Here is a 6,000-nt window from a genome sequence, read left to right as displayed (position 1 = left end):
TGTAGCCTGTAACAGACTGTAGGGGCAAGTGCTGTTAGTAGTAGCTACCTACAAAGACAAAGATCCCCCGTGTAGCCTGTAACAGGCTGTAGGGGCAAGTGCTGTTAGTGGTAGCTACCTACAAAGACAAAGATCCCCCGTGTAGCCTCTAGCAGGCTGTAGGGGCAAGTGCTGTTAGCAGTAGCTACCTACACAGACAAAGATCCCCCGTGTAGCCTGTAACAGGCTGTAGGGGCAAGTGCTGTTAGCAGTAGCTACCTACACAGACAAAGATCCCCCGTGTAGCCTCTAGCAGGCTGTAGGGGCAAGTGCTGTTAGTAGTAGCTACCTACAAAGACAAAGATCCCCCGTGTAGCCTGTAACAGGCTGTAGGGGCAAGTGCTGTTAGTGGTAGCTACCTACAAAGACAAAGATCCCCCGTGTAGCCTCTAGCAGGCTGTAGGGGCAAGTGCTGTTAGCAGTAGCTACCTACACAGACAAAGATCCCCCGTGTAGCCTGTAACAGGCTGTAGGGGCAAGTGCTGTTAGCAGTAGCTACCTACACAGACAAAGATCCCCCGTGTAGCCTCTAGCAGGCTGTAGGGGCAAGTGCTGTTAGTAGTAGCTACCTACACAGACAAAGATCCCCCGTGTAGCCTGTAGCAGGCTGTAGGGGCAAGTGCTGTTAGTAGTAGCTACCTACACAAAGATCCCCCGTGTAGCCTCTAGCAGGCTGTAGGGGCAAGTGCTGTTAGCGAGCACCTATGAAGGCCGGTAACGGTACACGATGGGGGTGGGTGGCCAGCACCACGCCCGACCGCCTTTGTCTCTCCCTAGTTGGCGATGTTTACTACACACAGCACCAGGTACTCATCATTTGAGGCTGAGTCGACCTAGGGGAGGCCCGAGACAGGTTCAGATAATCGTCACTGATGGTGTTGGCCGTGCAGCGGGGAATCGAACCCGGGTCGCCGGGTTCACAGCCCAGCGGAGCGCGCTAACCACTGCACCACCGCTCCCCACAGCCGTCAGTCACCCCCCACCTCTTTCTCCCCGTGTGCGTAATGACGTCACCACGCACTCCCCCCGCCCGCGTGCGTGGTGCCGTTACGACGCACGCACACGCACCTTCCTTCCTCCCCGTGTGCGTAATGACGTCACCACGCACCCCCCCGCGCGCGTGGTGCCATCACCACGCACGCACACGCACGCAAGCCCCCTCTCCCATCGTGCGTAATGACGTCACCACGCACCCCCCCCCGCCCGCGTGCGTGGTGCCGTCACCACGCACACAAGCCCCCCTCTCCTCTCGTGCGTAATGACGTCACCACGCAACCCCCCCGCGTGCGTGGTGACGTCACCGCGCGTTAGGGGCGTCGCCTTCAGCGTCCGTGCCCCCCACCCACCCACCACCACCACCACGAGCGAGGTGAGCGCCTGGATCGTAACAGCGAAACGTGAGGGAAGTGGAAGAGTAGGCCGAGGGTGAGGGCCGATGGTGAGGGCCGAGGGTGAGGGCCGAGGGTGAGGGCAGAGGGTGAGGCGCCGTGAGGAGGAGGAGGAGAGGCGGACGCGGATTCTGCCACCGCCGCCGCCGCTGCTGCAGGCGACTGAGCGGCTGGGAGGAGCGAGGAGCCTTTGTGTGAGGAGAATACCAGCAACAACACCACCACCTACAACTACTACACCTACAACTACTACACTACCTACAACTACTACACTAACAACACTACCTACAACAACAACTACAACACCTACAACTACACCTACACCACCTACAACAACACTACCTTTGTGTGAGGAGAATACCAGCAACAACACCACCACCTACAACTACTACACCTACAACAACACCACCACCTACAACTACTACACTACCTACAACAACTACACCTACACCACTACCTTTGTGTGAGGAGAATACCAGCAACAACACCACCACCTACAACTACTACACCTACAACTACACCTACAACTACACCACTAACAACAACTACACTACCTTTGTGTGAGGAGAATACCAGCAACAACACCACCACCTACAACTACTACACTACCTACAACAACTACACCTACACCACTAACAACAACTACACCACTACCTTTGTGTGAGGAGAATACCAGCAACAACACCACCACCTACAACTACTACACTACCTACAACTACTACACTACCTACAACAACAACACCTACAACACTACCTACACCACTAACAACAACACTACCTACAACACCACCACTACCTTTGTGTGAGGAGAATACCAGCAACAACACCACCACCTACAACTACTACACCTACAACACTACCTACAACACTACCACCTACAACAACAACACCACCACTAACAACAACTACACCTACAACAACACTACCTTTGTGTGAGGAGAATACCAGCAACAACACCACCTACAACTACTACACCTGCAACACTACCTACAACACTACCACCTACAACAACAACACCACCACTAACAACACCACCACCTACAACTACTACAACTACAACTACACCTACACTACCACCTACAACAACAACACCACCACTAACAACAACTACACCTACAACACTACCTTTGTGTGAGGAGAATACCAGCAACAACACCACCTACAACTACTACACCTACAACACTACCTACAACAACACCAACACCACCTACAACTACTACACCTACAACTACTACACCTACACTACCTACAACAACAACTACAACACCTATAACTACACCTACAACAACACTACCTACAACAACAACACTACCTTTGTGTGAGGAGAATACCAGCAACAACACCACCACCTACAACTACTACACCTACAACACTAACAACAACACCTACAACAACTACACCACTACCTTTGTGTGAGGAGAATACCAGCAACAACACCACCTACAACTACTACACCTACAACTACTACACTACCTACAACTACTACACCTACAACTACTACACTACCTACAACAACTACACCTACACCACTACCTTTGTGTGAGGAGAATACCAGCAACAACACCACCACCTACAACTACTACACTAACAACACTAACAACAACACCTACAACAACTACACCACTACCAACACCACCACCTACAACAACAACAACACTACCTTTGTGTGAGGAGAATACCAGCAACAACACCACCACCTACAACTACTACACCTACAACTACACCTACAACTACACCTACAACAACACTACCTACAACTACAACACTACCTTTGTGTGAGAATACCAGCAACATCACCACAACCTACAACTACTACACCTACAACTACACCTACAACTACTACACTACCTACAACAACAACATCTACAACAACAACACCTACAACACCACCACTACCTTTGTGTGAGGAGAATACCAGCAACAACACCACCTACAACTACTACAACACCACTACCAACACCACCACCTACAACAACAACTACACCACTACCTTTGTGTGAGGAGAATACCAGCAACACCACCACCACCTACAACTACAACACCTACAACACTACCACCTACAACAACAATACCACCACTAACAACAACTGCACCTACAACAACAACACCTACAACTACTACACCTACAACTACACCTACAACACCACTACCTTTGTGTGAGGAGAATACCAGCAACAACACCACCTACAACTACAACACTAACAACAACTACACCTACAACACTACCTACAACAACTACACCTACAACAACTACAACAATACTACCTACAACAACAACTACAACAACAACACTACCTTTGTGTGAGGAGAATACCAGCAACAACTACACCAACAACTACTACACTACCTACAACAACAACACCTACAACAACAACTACACCTACAACACTAACAACAACACTACCTACAACACTACCACTACCTTTGTGTGAGGAGGATACCAACAACACCACCACCTACAACTACAACACTACCTACACCACTAACAACAACACCACCTACAACAACAACACCACTAACAACAACTACACCTACAACAACAACACCACCTACAACAACTACACCTACAACTACAACACCACTACCTTTGTGTGAGGAGATACCAGCAACACCACCACCACCTACAACAACAACTACACCTACAACAACACTACCACCTACAACAACAACTACACCTACAACAACAACACTACCACCTACAACAACTACTACACCACTACCTACAACAACACTACCTTTGTGTGAGGAGATACCAGCAACACCACCACCTACAACTACTACACCTACACCTACAACAACAACTACACCTACAACACTACCTACACCTACAACAACAACTACAACACCACCACTACCTTTGTGTGAGGAGATACCAACAACACCACCACCTACAACAGCAACTACACCTACAACAACACTACTACCTACAACAACTACAACACCACCACCACCTTTGTGTGAGGAGAAAACAGCAACACCACCACCTACAACACCTACAACAACACCTACAACAACACCACTACCAACAACAACACTACCAACAACAACTACAACACTACTTACAACAACTACACCACCACCACCACTACCTTTGTGTGAGGAGAAACCAGCAGCAGCACCAACAACAACAACACCACCTACAACACCAACACTACACCTACAACACCAACAACAACAACACCTACACCTACAACAACAACAACACTACACCTACAACACCAACAACACCAACAACAACACCTACACCTATAACAACAACACTACCTACAACTACACCACCACCTACAACACCAACAACACCACTACCTACAACACCACTACCACCTACAACTACACCACCACCTACAACAACACTACACCACTACCACCTACAACAACACCACTACCACCTACAACAACTACACCACTACTACCTACCACTACCTACAACAACAACAACACCTACAACAACTGCTACACCACCTACAACAACAACTACACCACCACTACCTACAACAACACCAACCACACCACTACCTACAACAACTACAACACCACCACTACCACCTACAACTACAACACCACTACCACCTACAACAACACCACCACTACCACCTACAACTACAATACTACACCACTACTACCTACAACAACTACACCACTACCAACAACTACACCACCTACAACAACTACTACACCACTACCACTAACACCACCAACAACTACTACACCACTACCACTACCAACAACAACTACTACACCACTACCACTACCAACAACTACACCACTAACACCTACAGCAACAACTACACCACTACCAACAACTACTACACCACCAACAACAACTACACCACTACCACCTACAACAACTACACCACTACCAACAACTACTACACCACCTACAACAACAACTACACCACTACCACCTACAACAACAACTACACCACTACCAACTACTACTACACCACCAACAACAACACTACCACCTACAACAACTACACCACTACTACCTACCACTACCTACAACAACAACAACACCTACAACAACTGCTACACCACCTACAACAACAACTACACCACCACTACCTACAACAACACCAACCACACCACTACCTACAACAACTACAACACCACCACTACCACCTACAACTACAACACCACTACCACCTACAACAACACCACCACTACCACCTACAACTACAATACTACACCACTACTACCTACAACAACTACACCACTACCAACAACTACACCACCTACAACAACTACTACACCACTACCACTAACACCACCAACAACTACTACACCACTACCACTACCAACAACAACTACTACACCACTACCACTACCAACAACTACACCACTAACACCTACAGCAACAACTACACCACTACCAACAACTACTACACCACCAACAACAACTACACCACTACCACCTACAACAACTACACCACTACCAACAACTACTACACCACCTACAACAACAACTACACCACTACCACCTACAACAACAACTACACCACTACCAACTACTACTACACCACCAACAACAACACTACCACCTACAACAACTACACCACCACCAACAACTACA

At 48.2% G+C, this 6,000-nt stretch overlaps 1 protein-coding gene across 1 annotated transcript in view; it reads left to right on the top strand.

Moving 5' to 3' along the window:
* Window positions 1-1,319: 1,319 nt before the first annotated feature.
* LOC142908389 (uncharacterized) overlaps window positions 1,320-6,000 on the top strand; it is a gene marked incomplete at its 3' end in the record, with an annotated part of 63,023 nt that continues 58,342 nt past the window's right edge. Inside the window, exon 1 of the mRNA XM_076058985.1 lies at window positions 1,320-1,621. The remainder of the gene's footprint in view (window positions 1,622-6,000) is intronic.

The sequence above is a fragment of the Petromyzon marinus genome (assembly GCF_048934315.1).
Source record: "Petromyzon marinus isolate PM22_M1 ecotype Great Lakes invasive population chromosome 83 unlocalized genomic scaffold, UKy_Petmar_22M1.pri1.0 chr83_unloc.2, whole genome shotgun sequence".
Lineage (NCBI taxonomy): Eukaryota > Metazoa > Chordata > Hyperoartia > Petromyzontiformes > Petromyzontidae > Petromyzon > Petromyzon marinus.
The sequence above is the reverse complement of the archived record's forward strand: the minus strand, read 5'-3'. Positions and strand labels throughout refer to the sequence as shown.